At 32.4% G+C, this 16937-nt stretch overlaps 3 non-coding genes across 3 annotated transcripts; all 3 read left to right on the plus strand.

Annotated features, from left to right (window-relative positions):
- The first annotated feature begins 6484 nt into the window (after nucleotides 1-6484).
- On the plus strand, nucleotides 6485-6555 carry Trnag-gcc (transfer RNA glycine (anticodon GCC)). Its single transcript has one exon. It is a non-coding gene; the product is annotated as a tRNA-Gly (tRNA).
- Nucleotides 6556-8581: 2026 nt separating this feature from the next.
- Trnag-gcc (transfer RNA glycine (anticodon GCC)) lies at nucleotides 8582-8652 on the plus strand. Its single transcript has one exon. It is a non-coding gene; the product is annotated as a tRNA-Gly (tRNA).
- Nucleotides 8653-15732: 7080 nt separating this feature from the next.
- Trnag-gcc (transfer RNA glycine (anticodon GCC)) lies at nucleotides 15733-15803 on the plus strand. The gene has a single exon. It is a non-coding gene; the product is annotated as a tRNA-Gly (tRNA).
- The last annotated feature ends 1134 nt before the right edge of the window (nucleotides 15804-16937 follow it).

Genomic DNA, 16937 nt, shown 5'->3' on the forward strand with positions numbered 1-16937 from the left:
GCATACGAAGACTTCATTTGAGAATAGAAAGCGACGCCTAACTTCAAAACCATACATGTGTATAGTGTGTCGTAATACTGTTCTTTTGATGCAAATAGATGACCCAAATTACCTGTATCATCTGTTGTCGTACCCCGAATCATAAATTTGTTATGGGATAGTCCAGGGATGTATATATCCACAGAATTTCGCCAATTCAGCAGTTTGTCTCGGATTAATATATATCATAATATTACGATATAACATCCCACCATTTTTGGAAAGGAAAGGTATATATATTTTTAATTTGGAGAAAAACATTTATAAAATTAAGCTGGAGCAAATATTTAAGCATTGAACTGTCTTCCTAATGATGATTTCAGAGAGGGCATTCATTCAGAATAATGCGCGCTAGCGCATTATAAGATGATTGTCTGCATAGCTCTGGCACCTGCTAAGTATGTACACCATAGTTTCCATAGTAAGATAGTTTAATTCTTATGTTTACATTATTAACACGTTTTGGGGGTCTCTGCATTAAAGATGCTCCATCGCCGACAGAGCATAAATGATATTCATCATTTGAACAATAATTGGTGTTCAATCGTGTATATATACAGTCGAGACTGTCTGAGCGACCCCCTGTACGTAGCGACTCCCTGTCTTATGTGACTTTACTTGAGACCCCCCAACGTATTTTGCTATATAATGTGTCTGTTTTCAACGACTACCTGTCTTACGTGACAAGCGACCATGATTTTACAACCCACACATCATTAAGAGTCTGTCTTGAGCGACTTTTCATTCGCCCGGGGCCATAATTTTGATCGAGAAAGAGGTGTGAACATCGAACTAAACATTGACTGTTGGCTACGATAAGAGTACATTACTGTGTAACCAGTTTTGACGGATCATGAAAGATCGTTTTTTTTCCACAAAATTTGGTCTTAAACTATCAAATAGGCTAAATATCATTCAGATATTTCTCCATACTACACAATGGTAAACATTGACAATTAATAACTAAACACGTTAAAGAAATCGGCATGTTTTATTTTGCCTACCGTATCATCCTATGGCTTGGCGTGGGTGACTCTCTTCTTGTTTTGTACATGGCTTTTATGACCAAACATAATTTCGTTCTTTGATATGAGTAAACAATCATTATAACTGCCATCTCAAAGTCAGAAACAAACCCTATATTTTCTTCAAGCATTTCTCATAACACCCAAAATTCTTGTAAAAACAAATGCACACGACTTGGGCTTCTGTAATGGCCGCCATTTAGGAGCAGTGTACAGTTGATTTGTAAAATTCAGCAAAATAAAGCCCAGGTTTTAAAATGTTACCTCTACTATACAGTAGTAATGTTTTTTTAATTTACACAACATCTGCAATTGTTTTGCAATGGTTAATTTCAGACAAGTGTGATTTTTGTATTTTTTTGTAAGCCTGAAAAACCATGACACACACATATATTTTTTAATTGCAAAAAAAAAAAAAAAAAAAAAAAGAGATTTTTAACCCAAAATAAACCCCCTCCAGATATAATTTTTTTCTTGAACACAGCTTAAAATCAAACATTAATGCATGTCTGCAATTTTTCATTTTTGTTTTATTTTTTTATTATTATTTTTTTATTTATTTTCAAAAAATCAGGTAATTGATATATTTATAACGAAGAATAAATTTACAGACAATTAAAGACAGATTTTTGTACAGTGATGTTGCGGATGATCTTGGACTGCCTTAAGTGACTCCCTGTCTTATATGACTTTTTTATGATGGTCCCTTGAAAAGTCACATAAGACAGTCTCTGCATTAAAGATGCTCCACCGCTGACAGAGCATAAATGATATTCATCATTTGAACAATAATTGGTGTTCAATCGTGTATATATGTGCCTAATTAACACAAAAAAATATTATGTAATAATCTATTTCGCCTTTGGTGCATGCGCAATCAGTGTTTCACTCCATATAGGATATAGTGCCACGGATTTTTTTCGGGATGCAATTAATCATTTTTAATATTTTAAATTTGAAGTAAAATTAGAAGCTCAAACTTTTCAATGGTGGTACCGGTGTAAAGTAAGTTACTTTTGTAACTGAAGAAAAATACTAAATCGTCTGCTTCTGGGTTTAATGGTGAAAAAATACCATTTGTCAGTGGTGGAGTATCTTTAATATTGTATAAGTTAGATCAAGAAAAATGTTTATCAATGATGAGATACTCCACAAAGTGGAACAGGCATTTTGATGTTTATCATTTGACATTACCATATCAACATTCGTAACGTCATAATAATCATGTTATGGGTGTTACATGTAGTTATATCCGCATTGGCTCCACTTTGCATTGGTTAGCTTATATAGTAGAATTGGCAAGTGGATGTAAATATTGAATTATATCTGGCATGTATGAAGCATCGAAGACTGCAAAACTGTCATATAAAGATATCAGTTGGAATGCATTTATTAACTATAAGTCGATTTTGCACGTGTTGATGTTTCAAATAAAATAAAATAAATGTCTGTGACATCAAGGTTACAAAACGATCTGACACCAGACACTGTCTATTTGAATCCTTTTTAGGTGATAAGAATTGCTTGAAATTCAAATTTTTCAACTATTTTGTGTTGCTTTTGTCATGTCTTTAAACATTTTTCGTGAAAAATAGATATATTTTTATGAACGCTTGGTGTGCAGGCGTCACGTTTGCTTCCATTGGTTTTCTAACTTTTTTATGTGTCTTGCAAAATTGTTTCAATTTTTCCATCGACATTTTCTATAACAGGCTTAGGGCAAGGAACCATAACACTATTCTCAGACAGATGTTTTACTCAAGTATATGATTTTACATAGACTTGAGTAAAAAATCTGTCTGGGAAAGCTTTATGGTGCTTGGCCTCAGAACATCAGATATTTGTGCAGTTTTCCCTGAACTATCATTATACCAATTTTTTGTTAATATTTCACCTTTCCGTGCATTTGCTCATAGAGTAAAGCGTTATTTCAATTCAATTGTTACCATTATATGATTTTCCATTAACAGGAGATAAATAAATAATCAATGATGATAAGATAATCATTCTTATACTTAAACAATTGAATGTTCGTAAATTGGATTTCCTGGAATAGATAATTCAATTTCATTTTGGCAGTTTCTCTTATCATTTAAACTTTCTACTGTCATTTGAATATACCACTTAACCTTGATTAAGGTAACTGTGTAGGTCCTAACACCTTACACCTTTTAGGGTCACTCATTAAATATATGATTTTCTGAAGCGGCAAAGATCCAAAGCCGACAGGTGACTGTTAAAACGTGACAAACTTCTTGAAAATATTATATTTACTACGTTTATTGAGAAAAAATAGTTATCACACAATTTTTATAACTATGTTTGTTTTTAATTTTCGTAATTTGTTTGTTTTAAAAAAGGTTTCCATATAACATGATGTAACTAAAAATGTCAGACATGCAATAAGGCATCGGTGGTTCAGTGGGAGAATTCTCCCCTTCCACGCGGGTGGCCCGGGTTCAATTTTAAATATTTATTTTGTTCATAGAATCATTCATTTAAAATTACAGTTAAAAGATAACAGTAGATAATGCAATTTGATTTTATCAGTTTCTTTTGTCATGACAACTTTCGTGTTGATCTTACAACATCGCTTATAAGCTCACCAATAAAAATATGTTTTTATTGAAGCGAAGCAAGACATGAGGCCGAGGCCTATGACTGCTTAAAATGTGGCACCCTTCCGGTTTCTTGAACAAATAATATTTATAATGCTATGTAGAAAAATATTTGTCATAGAATGTTATTGTTGTTTATCAAATCTATCATTTTTACGGTGTTTTTATTTCTTCTATTTCGTTTGTTTTAATAGATACCATATGACATATATAGCGTGACGGCACGTAAAAGTCTTCAGTTCTTCATATACGTAAACATGACAAGGGGGAACTAAGGCATAGGTGATTCAGTGGTAGAATTCTCGCCTGCCTGTCTTATTATTTTGGGTTTTGGCGAGAAATGGAAGCATGTAAACGGCTTCTTTGTTAATTTTATACTGAACGTGGCAAGATTTTTTATTTTTAAGAGGAGGAACATGTTGTTGCTCGGTGAAAGGAATGCACCAATTTTACGTTTTTTCAAATTCACGGTTAAACAATTTATTAAGTATGCATTTCATCAATATAAAGCACGGGATAACGCAAGGTTCTTCATGAAGTATTTTGATTATAATAGCAAAATTGTTTCTGTAGAATTGGATGGAGTAAAAGTAAATTTGTAAAGCCGCACGGGTAGTTTCGATTCTCGGCCGATGCACCATTCTCTAGTTTCTTTTTTTTCTTTTCAAATTGTTAATTGGAAATATCTATTTTTTTCATAGAAAAAAATATTTGATATTGCAGGTAAGAACAGAAACAACCACATCTTGCTTAATATAAAATATGCAATTTGATTTCTGTATAAAAAAAACCCTTAAATTCATGTTATCTTGTCCCTCTACGTTTTCACGGTGATTATTTTCACGATTTAGAATCACAAGGTTTTACTGTAGGTATACCGGACAGTTTTTTGTGCGATTTATTCAAAATTTCTGCTCGCCTGTAAAATATATCAATTTTATCGCACGCAAAAATTAGTGGATTTACAGTTGTTGACACTCATTCTTCATAAAGGTGACACAAACCAGTGTTGTCTTTTTTGGAGAGTACCTAATTAGCTGCTGCCCGATCCAAATGAAATCTTTTGATTTCATAAAATTTTTGAATGAAAAATATTTCTTTTCAGTAAAATCTGATCAAACTGATAATGACACTCCCTGGTACAAACGTAAATACATTTAATGACAATGCTATTTTGTTCTAGTGAAACACGAACCGAGGTTTCTTTGTCCTAGGTCATGCGTCTTTATAATTTTCTGTGCTTTGCTTTCAAACGAGATTTTAATTTCTAACTGACATGTGTTTTCCCTACATACTTCAATGAAAAAATGAACGGAAACCAATGTTATTGTAACCTCACTATAGAGACATTGAGAATGCGAATTAATTTGGAAAATAAATTTTGAATTATTTAATGAAATCGTACATTAACACTAAAATTCAAGCCTATTTGACCACTGTGACCTTGAATGAATGTCAAAGTCAGTCAATTAAACAAAATGAGTAGCCCTTTATTCCAGCACGCTATAAACTCAATATTACGTTTCTAAGTCTTACTAATTGGCATGAAGATGTTTAAAGAGACAATTCACTCAGGCTAATTCTTTTACATAACCAATAAGCAAACTATAGCATAAATGTATTGTTCTACATTTCTTATGAAACATATAACGTAAAACATTGACAAATTCCACAACATTGTTAAGTATTTTAATTAATATCGTTGAAATATCAAATCGTTGATCAACACGATTAAGCAGGTACAATATTAACTCTGTACCCATACCCGAGCCAAAGTCACGCACGTTAAACAAATGAACTACATAACCACTGAGAAGGTGATAAAATGATTTTTAGGCAAGACAATTCACCTTATAAGGTAAACACACTACTGTCAGAGCGATTTGAGCAGTTCTAGCCAAAAGTTGCATTACTTTACGAGCAAGGGACAGGGTTTGGCATACAAGAAGTTCGACCACAGTGTGTAATGGCGGACAGCGAGGAAGTTTGAATATTTCACACACGTGTCACCACCATAGGCGTTTCAGGCATATCACAGTAACACTGACTGATGTAATTTCCATTAGAAGTTGTTTTATCTGATATATATACAAATATTAATGTTCTCTTAGACTGAATTGTCCCTTTAAAGATTTCAACCTTTTTGAACAATGTGGCCTTGAATAAAGGTCAATGTCGTTCATTTTAGCAAACCTGGTATCCTTTCATGTCAGAATGCTACAGACCCAATAAGAGAGCACAGGGCCTTTCTTTTGGTTATCTTAAAGAAGTCATTTGAATGAAAATTTTACTAACGGCGTTCGGCGGACGGCGCACGAAGGCAGACGCAGCATGATGGCTATTGGCCATGGCCTAGTAAAAGGTGATGAACTATTTGTTATAATTATGTACCTAATTTAAATTTGACAGTGTAGATTATGCGATTTCATTTTTGAGATTCTCTTGTCATGTAAACTTTCTCTACCGTCATTTACAACATGACTTTGATACCGATACTTGGTAGATCACGTGACCTTACTTCCACGCTTTTATGAACATATGTACTACACATGTTTAGCCTGCAGCAAAAACAAGACGTGAGGCCGGCCGAATGACTATGATTGCCTTTAGATGCGACACACTTCCAGTTTTTTTTATAAAGAGAACTAATTCATTTAAATATTTACTGCTGTTTTATCTGTCACTACTTTGTTTGTTTGATTATTTTTTTTAAACTTGTTTTCTCTCTCGCTTTTTTTGTAAGGTACAAATGGTAACATGAGAGTGTTGAAAATAAATATATATATTGACGATAAGAAGCAAGCATCGGTGGTTCAGTGGTAGAATTCTCGCCTGCCACGCGGGAGGCCCGGGTTCGATTCCCGGCCGATGCACATTTTATTTTCATTTTGCTGTCAAGTCGTCCAAAAAGGCATCCTGAAAAATAAATAAGTAAATAATAATATTAAATCTACATTTTCTCCATAGTATTTTTGTCAAGCCATCCCAAAACAATCTTGAAAAATACATTAATAAGTAATGATAGTAATACAATTATTTCAATATTGAAATTCTATAGAAGTTGTCTAGTTAATAAGCTGACACAAAACACAGTTTTGACTTTGTTTCTTAGGGATAGTTATTGTCGATATTATCATTATGATAATTTAAAATTGGTCCGATTGACGATGACGCTTCCTCACATTTATAATATTTTGTCTTTTTATGCATTTGAAACATTATGACACATTCAATTTTACTTTGATGTACTTCTAGTAAGAATTTTTGTTGATATAATATCCGAATTAGAAAACAATATGTTGAAAGACATTTAACTTCATATTGCACGGGGTTCTTTGTAACTGGAAATAAATAAATTATCAAGTATGAAAAGGTTATCATACTGATAGTAAAGAAATTGAATGTTTATTCTAAAATAGGATTTCTTGGAGTAGATAATTCAATTTCATATTGTCAGTTTCTCTTATCATGTAAACTTTCTACCGTCATTTGAGTATATCACGTGACCTCGATTCAGATATCTGTGTAGGCCACGTTATCTTACAAAAACCCTTGTAGGCTCAATCACAGACAATATATTTTGCCTGAAGCGAAACAAGACTTGAGGCCGATGCATGTGACTGCTTAAAATGTGTCGCACTTACGGTTTTTTGAAATATTATTTACTATATTATATAGAAAAAAAAAGTATCATAAAATATTATTCCCAATTTTTTTAAATATCTCATTTGTATACTATTCTATTTTCAATTTTTGCATTTTGTTTGTTTTTATAAGGTTGCCATATAACATAATATTACTAAAAAAGTAAAGATTAATATAACGCATAGGTGGTTCAGTGGTAGAATTGTCGCCTGCCACTACCTACAACATGTTACAGATTCAGTTTCTGAATAATGTCGACCTTTAACTTACTGAGACGTTGTTTAAAGATTTTCATCAACATGTACTTGACCTCCGAGACCATGAAAGTAAGGTAGCCATTTATTCAAGTATGGCACATACCCAATATCTAGTCCTTGGTAGCCATTCATCCCGGCATGCTACAAGCTCATTACAAGGTCCCTTGTCCTCTTAGGTGTAGGCAAGAAATTGTCGAAAAAGCGAAGCATATTTGACCCTGTGAACTAAAATGAAGGTCAAGGACTTCCATTTATACACACTAAGTAGCCTAACATCCCACCATAAATATAAGCCAATGCCAGTTTCCAAGGCCTAAATATATTGACATGATATTTTTTAAAGATTTAATCTTATTTGACCCATGTGACCTTCAATGAATGCAAAGATAATTTATTTCAACAAGCGTTGTTGCCTTCATACCAGCACGCTACAGTTCCAATATCTAATAGTTACTTGCATGAAGTTATTTAGATATGTTTTAATACTGTTTTTAACCCTGTGATCTCAGACACAACATGATGACTACAGATGGCCTAATAAAATGTTTATTCTATTCTGAAATACAATAGCTTGAGTAGATAATTCGATTTCATTATCATGGCAGATTCTCTTATCATGGACACACTCTGTATCGTCATATAATATATTAAATATACCAGGTGACCTTGATACTGGTATTTGTGTAGATCACGTGATCTTTCATGTATGTACATCCTTGCAACATTTTTTTAGCCTGCAGCAAAACAAGACTTGAGGCCGGCCGAATGACTATAACTGCGTTTAAATGTAAAACACACTTCCGGTTTTTTTTTAAATAGTATTTACAATGTGGGAAAGGAAAATTTTTAGTTCAACATTTTACAGCTGTTTTATTTTTCACCATTTCGTTTGTTTGTTTATTTATTTTGTAATCTTGTTTTTTTCTCTCATATTATTTTGTTCGTTTAAAAAAGATACCATCAGAATGGTTAAAATTCTAACAGAAGTTGAATGCAAGCATCGGTGGTTCAGTGGTAGAATTCTCGCCTGCCACGCGGGAGGCCCGGGTTCGATTCCCGGCCGATGCACGTTTTTATCTCTCTTTTCTGTCAAACCATCCCAAAACCATGATCCTGAAAAATATATCAATAAAAAAAATAATAATGATGATAATGAATTTTATCCGTAGGGTGTTTTGTCAAGCCATCCACAACCATTGTGAAAAAATAAAATGATAGATAAATAATAACAAAACTATTTTAAAGATGCTCCACCACTGACAAATGGTATTTTTTCACTATCAAAACAGGGGCAGACGATTTAGTATTTTTTTCAGTTACCAAAGTTACTTACTTTACACCATTACCACCATTGAAAACTTTGAGCTTCTAATTTTTTGAAGTTAAAAATATGAAAAATAATTAATTGCATCCCGAAAAAATTCCGTGTCACTGTATCCTATATGGAATGAAGAACTGATTGCGCATGCAAAAAAGGCGAAATAAATTATTTTGTATTATTTTTTTGTGTTAATTAGACATAGATATACACGATTAAACACCAATTATTGTTCAAATGATGAATATCATTTATGCTCTGCCGCCGGTGGAGCATCTTTAATATTTGAATTTTACAGAAGTTGTCTAGTCAAAGGTATCTTTGATATCATCAAAAAGTATTATGGTAATTTAAACTGGATTCAAATCGGCCCAATTGACGATGACGCTTCCTAGCGATATGACAAGTGAACATGATAGCAATGTTATTTGTTTTATTACAGCACAGAACGAGATTGTGAATAATCTTTCGTCGGCAAAAAATAACTTCTTGACACATCAACGAAATTGTTCATTAAAACGCAATTATTTTGTCAAATTTTCTTAAATATTACTTATAGACATTAATGCAACATAAATGTAACTTTTTTTCCGCAACGCGGATTTAGACTTCGTTTTATACCTTTGTGAAATTATAGTATATATCAATTCTAATTTACATTTTACATCCATTTTCGTTTCTGTAGAAGTCTTTTATTAATTGCAGGCCAACAGTCAAATATATAGTTAGCTAGAAAACCTAAACCTGTTATGTATGAGAAATGTGATTTATTCGCCAATATAAATATCACCGTATTTGAATATTACATAAACATTAACTATTCATTAATTTTACATGACATATCAGACAGTCCGGTGATTCTTCACAATTATCTTTTTTTTATATATGTTAACTAACTGAATTGGTAGTCATGGGATAACAACATGGGTCTTTCACATTTTGAAGTTACTGAATTTGTAGTTATCAAATAACAACGTAGGTCTGTAACATTTTGAATTTCCATATTTTGTAATGTAGATATTAACTGAATTTATAGTTATCAAATAACAACATAGGTCTGTCATATTTTGATGATCCATTTTTTAATGTAGATATTAACTGAATTTGTAGGTATCAAATTACAACATGGGTCTGTCACATTTTGAAGTTCCATTTTTTGTAATGTAGATATAAACTGAATTTGTAGTTATCCAATAACAACATAGGTCTTTCATATTTTGAAGATCCATTTTTAATGTAGATATTAACTGAATTTGTAGGTATCAAATTACAACATGGGTCTGTAACATTTTGAAGTTCCATTTTTTGTAATGTAGATATTAACTGAATTTGTAGGTATCAAATTACAACATGGGTCTTTCACATTTTGAAGTTCCATTTTATGTAATGTAGATATCAACTGGATTTGAAGGTATCAAACTACAACGTGGGTCTGTCAAATTTGAAGTTCCATTTTTTGTAATGTAGATATTAACTGAATTGTACATGTAGGTATCAAATTGCAACATGGGTCTGTTACATTTTGAAGTTCCATTTTTTGTTATGTAGATATTAACTGAATTTGTAGTTATGCAATAACAACATGGGTCTGTTAAATTTTGTAGCATAAAGCATCGGTTACTCATCGTAAGGTTTGGGCCTGCCCAATCTATCACATATTTCAATTCAGACTTAAGCAGACTATAACAATACATGCAAATACAAAATTAAGGATATAACTTTATTTAAAACGATATGCATATTTCTTTTAATGACAAAAAACTTCAATAGAATGCGGAGGTTTCCAAAGTCCTGTAGGAATTTCATAATGGTAAGTGTATCGGCAGAGGGATCAAAGGTGGATACCAGAGTATTCTAACAGCGCTCCATAGACGGTGTAGAAATACAAGTATGAAGAACAAGTATGTTCCGATGACGGTTGGCCTAGCCATCCGAAACATGTCAACTAATAAATACCCACAAATTCACGGAATCTTTGGTGTTGATGCTCCATCCTTCTTTAGTTAGTTTTATTTAGAAAAAGAAAACAAAGTACACACCAAAATAATGATATAATATAGTAACCATATTTGAAATGATAAACGCATTTGCATAGATGACAAAACTAGTTACCCTACCAACGACAAATAGGATCAGCTGCAACATAGGTTACCATGGTCTTGGAGAAGCTGTATTAATAACGGAAACGAAACAAAAAATGCCTGCCAATGATAAGAAGCCGTATTTAGTTTCGACGAATGTGCGATATTACGAATCTGTACAAATATCTACACTATGAGATTTACAGCTTATCTAAGCAAAAAGGTTGAACTTAAACAACAAAATAGTCAGAGATATTTTCAAAGTCTGTTTCTTTTTTTATTTTTTGAATGCCTCTAGTGTTTTCGTTGAAAGATGTGATGTACTAGAATCCTGCAAAGCTTACTAGTGACTGGAATAGTATATATTTTTTAATATAACACTCGTGCTATGTTACATAGTATGTAAATTATTACGAGCGCTATGATTATAAAACTGTGGGTGTTCCTGGTTCACCACACAAATTTACAAATATTTCACGATTACAAGTATAAAGGAATGCATGCACGTAATCATATGGAGAGGGCTTAAAATGCTTTGCCTGCTACCCGATCCAAGTTATGTCTTTTTGATTTAATAACATATTTTAAAGTAAAATAAAACCACAAAATAATAGCTTGTGTAAGAGTTTCGCTGTCAACACTTGGCAAGCCTATCTATATTTTGACTAAACAAAAAAATCGAGTTACTGTTTTCACGTCGAATGACATTTTCACGGTGACTCAATTTCGCGTTTTCACGTCCAACAAAATTTTCACGGTGACTTCATTTCGTGATTAACAAGTGAAACACTCTATTGTACTTTTTCGCAATGATTTATTTTCGCAATGATTTATTTTCGCAAAATGTTATCTCCCGCAAAATACGATAAAATAAGTCGCATTGAAATAAACCGCACACAAAAATTATCCTATACTTACATATACACTAATGTAATAATCTATTTATCATTTTAGTGCATCACTATACGCTTCCTGAACTGTAACCATGGTGTCAAGCTCTATAGGTAATCCGTTAGGGGTATGGTAAACGCAAAATCACAACGCTGTAGTTTTTCTACATCCCGCGAAATGTATTTACTTACAACGTCTCGTGTTAGAATATTTAGCTCTGCTTCAGTAAAGCTCATGGATGTGCTATGTTTGTATACTGGGTAACCAAACAAAAAACTCTTAAGTGAGTGAAATAATGTATTTTATTATTATAATAAATGACTAAAATACAATCAATAATCTTTACTTATTATGAAAACTTTTTTATCGTATATAAAATGGAGTAAGTATATATATAGGACTAGTGATCGCATGGTCATAATTTACTCATGTGTCTCCTCCAACAACATATTTATAACTTATTTTACCGTATGAAAGTGCTAATGACTTCATTAGCATATGGCTCTGGAGCAAGTCTTTGGGTTATATCATATCGGTATGCTTGTATACAGTAAAATACCATGATTTGATAGGGAGTTTAGCTTCTTGCATCGCAGATCAAGGTAATTGTTTTGGCCAAATATACTTGCATGGAGTTTTTGTTGCTGATGCAAAAGTCTATTTTGCTATAAATCTTTTCCGAGCATTATTTGTGATTCTGTAGCATGGTCTTATTATTTAAAACAAAGTGTACAAATGTATTTTCTGGCTCGCTTGATATGGCTTGCTCGTGATACATCTACTTCCATTGAAATTTTTGTCTCAGCATTTAATATTTTTTCTTTGTGTTCCTGGCTTTCTGATTGGCCTTTTAATTTTTTGCATTCCACGTAAAAAAATCCAGGAAGGGCGCGGAAATCCGACGTTATCGTGACGTCACAATAGAAACATTTACGTTGCGTATTGATTTGGCAAAAATAATCCCTTGGAAAAACCAATGGAATCGTCTAAACGTATTTCATTTTATAAAGTAGTCTGGAAAATTAATTATAAGCATTGAAGTCACTATTTTTTAATTTCATCTGGTTATGAAATAAATTTTGTTTGCAAACTTTTGTGAGAATCCGCTAAGCAGTTTGCAAACAAAAGTTCTTTTATATCCCGATGAAATTAAAAAAATAGTGATTTCAATTCTTAAAACAAAGACGCTTGCCTATTTCATAGCGCCATTATTCCTCCTAGCAAATCGCATTAGGGATCAAGTTAAAACCGTCAGCTAATGTTACCAAAAGGAGATATGTATGTTTTCTTTATCAAATAATGTAATAGATATTTCCAGATACTGAAGACCGTGAAACGCTGTCATGGCTCGTACCAAACAACCAATGTTTTATCCGACGACAAATGTAATAAATAATTCCCAAGAAAATAACGTTTTCAATTACAAAGAATATTTCACGACAAAAGAACATTTCAAAGCTAAAATCGATTCCCTAAAGCCAAACAAAAGCACCAACTCGAACGCAGGGGAAGAGACAAAGGAAATACATTACATAATACATATCAATTGTTTTAAGACAATTAGATTTTGCTGGAAATGATAAATAACCTGTTAAGATTCCTGGTGCCTCGCCAGCCTTACTTTCAGAGTATTTGTTCTGACAAGAATCTTTCTCCGAAATGCATAATTGATACCAAATAAATTTTGTCATTGGCAAAAATAAAGTGATTGATGATGCTTTAAAAACAACGAAAAATCACCTTCCTGTAGAGACTTCCTTTAAAGATTTCAGTTTTATTATGTGATACCCCAGGGGTGGATATAACATCAGCGAATGTAACCATGGAGTATAAAGGATGGAATGTATGAGTTGGCTTGGTACACTTTACCGGAATACTATATTATCGGTGACTCCGTACAGACAGTCTCCGTCAGTATAATATTTACATATAAAATAGACATGCTGAGAAAGTTTGTTCACCTTGATCTCGTGCAAACCATTATGTTTATATAACATCAGACAATGTACGAAACCATTTGATACAAAATTATATTCAGGCGGTATCAGTAAGTCTTCAATATCTTGTCGAAGCTTTATTCAATACTTGTATATATATTTCAGCATTTGTTATCTAATATATTTTCGCTTTTGTTGAAACTTTATAAAATAAATCTGTATCATATTCATCTCTAATCACTTTCGTTGAAATTCACAGAGTCACAAGCCTTGTGTCAACAGTGTCAAAGCATAATATTATAACTACATATGTATCTTACTTATTTGGTTTAAACACACAACTTTGGGTTTTGGGTTTAGGTTTTAATAGGATAACGTCATATTAAGAACCAGGGTCAAGTAAAGGCGTGCAAGGTTTGTTGATGGAGGAAAGCGGGGGCAATTTGACCTATTGCACGTGTTGTTCGTAAAGTAAATACACTATAAAGGTGATCATGTGTCTATATTCTACTTAGTCGAGTTACACAATGCATTACGGAAAGAACATAATACGTAATTGTTTTCCTTATATAGCGAATATAGCCTTAAATACATACATATAGTCTCATTTAACACTTACATCTTATGCAGTTTCTTTTGTCTTTTTCTTTCCTTTCATAAAAGGAGAAATTTGAGGAGGTCAAGTATATCCGAGGAAATCAATATTATAATTTGGTTAAACAAGCGTTTCGGCAGATATTTTTGCAGAGTGGTTAGATTGGATAAAGATTAATTGAATTAACTACTTTAAAGATGCTCCACCGCCGACAGCAAATAAATGATTCTCATCATTTGAACAAAAAATGGTGTTTTAATCGTGTATATATATGTCTAATTAACACAAAAAATATATAAAATAATTCATTTTGCTTTTGGTGCATGCGAAGTCAGAACTTCATTCTATACAGAACATAGTGCCACGGAATTTTTTCCGGATGCAATAAATTATTTTTAACTTAGAAGTAAAATTAGAAACACAATTTTTTCAATGTTGGTAATGGTGTAAAGTAAATAACTTTTGTAACATAAGAAAAATACTAATCGTCTGCTCCTGTTTTTGATAGAGAAAAATACCATTTAGCAGCGGCGGAGCATCTTTAATTTTGCACAAATAAACACACGGTGGCAATTGTTACATTATTATCAATTAGTAACTCGCCTAAAATGAAAAGAGTTACAAACATTGGTATATGGAGATATTTTCTTATTCTGAAATTACACAAGGTGTTATTACGGAGTCTTCACCGCCGACAGTGCACAAATGACATTCATCATTTGAACAATAATTGGTGTTTAATCGCGTATATATATGTCTAATTAACACAAAAAATAATATGAAATAATTTGTCTTTCCTTTGGCGCATGCGCAATCAGTACTTCATTCTATATAGGATATAGCGCCACGGAATTTTTTCGGGATGCAATTAATTATTTTTCATATTTTTAACTTGAAGCAAAATTAGAAGCTCAAATTTTTCAATGGCGGTGATGGTGTAAAGTAAGTAACTTTTGTAACTGAAGAAAAATACTAAATCGTCTGCTCCTGTTTTGATAGTGAAAAAATACCATTTGTCAACGGTGGAGCATCTTTGATATGGCGTTTTTTTATTTAAGGTGACCTCGTAACCAGTATCAGTGTAGTGGTACATGTTCAACCTGTTTTTATAGCCATGTGAACAGACATTAGCATCAGGAAATGTGACGCACATCCGGTTTATTAAAACAGTTTTATTAATGCTATTTATATGTGAATACATATCGTGACTGTCATAACTATAATCCATTCGAAAATTCATATATTCTTATAATGTCATCTGTGCAATGTTTTGATACTTTCTGTTAGTTTAGCAAAATTATGAATGTATTGTATTTCATTTAACAAGCATCGGTGGTTCAGTGGTAGAATTCTCGCCTGCCACGCGGGAGGCCCGGGTTCGATTCCCGGCCGATGCACCATTTTATTGGTTTTTTTTTATATCGAAATTAAATATGAAATTTTACATTAACAGTCATTCCTTGGAAAGTTTAAACTATTAAACGTAATATAACATTTTGAAATTTGTAATTTAGATTTTAGTTGGTCCAATCTTATTGTATTGCTATATATCGTTATGCAATAACCAAATTGATGTGGAAAACATTCAGATTTATAATTACTTCCCAGATTCGACAGGGCACTGTAATATCCGTTGAAAACAAATGTGGTTCCAAATGAACTTGTCGGTTAAAAGTAGGTCACCTGGATTTAATTTCCTCTTACTCGCAGTATACACATCTCTAACACGCACCATAAAGAGATGTTCTTTTACACGGGACTTGAGTGATTACTTTCACAAAAGCAATAAAACCAGGAAAAGCATTTTGTATTGAATTTTATCACATAATAGACCAGTTCATAGATGTAAGATATAGGCCATGGGCTAGGAAGATTCCACATGCACCCCCTCCCCCCCTCCCCAAACCTCCGAACAATATTTTTCTTAACCTTTATTGCCCACATTAAAATGTTACATAGTTGGATGAACTTCCGGTTATGACGTCATCAAGATGGCCATCTCGAATTTCAATATAAATGAAAAATAGTCATGACATTGACATTTTTCAACTGAAGTAGACAAATGAGGTATCAAAATGACCACAATAGAACAACAAATACGTATCAGGACCAAATAATCACATATATATATAGTGATTTTTACGTAGGAAATGAAAGAAAATAAGATTTTAAGCTCAAAAGTGATAATTGTTTAGCAATTTTTTCATATTTGGATTCACACACCGCAAATGTTTCCCAACAATTATTATTGATCGTAATAAGTTATTTGATCTCTTGTCAATCAGTAAAAAACAACAAAAAATATATATATAAATGCAAAATACTATGTTAACATTGGTTTTTGTAGTTGTTGTTGTTTAAATCAATTTACAAGTGGTCAAAAAACTGATTAGAAATAATAATTTGCTGTTGTAAAACATTTTTGCTGCGTCAAGCAAAATATGAAATATTTACTAAAAATTACCATTTTTTAGCTTAAAATCTTATTTTTTCATTTACCGCGTAAAAATCACTACATATATTTGATTATT

The sequence above is a fragment of the Argopecten irradians genome, chromosome 15 (assembly GCF_041381155.1).
Source record: "Argopecten irradians isolate NY chromosome 15, Ai_NY, whole genome shotgun sequence".
Classification (NCBI taxonomy): Eukaryota; Metazoa; Mollusca; class Bivalvia; order Pectinida; family Pectinidae; genus Argopecten; species Argopecten irradians.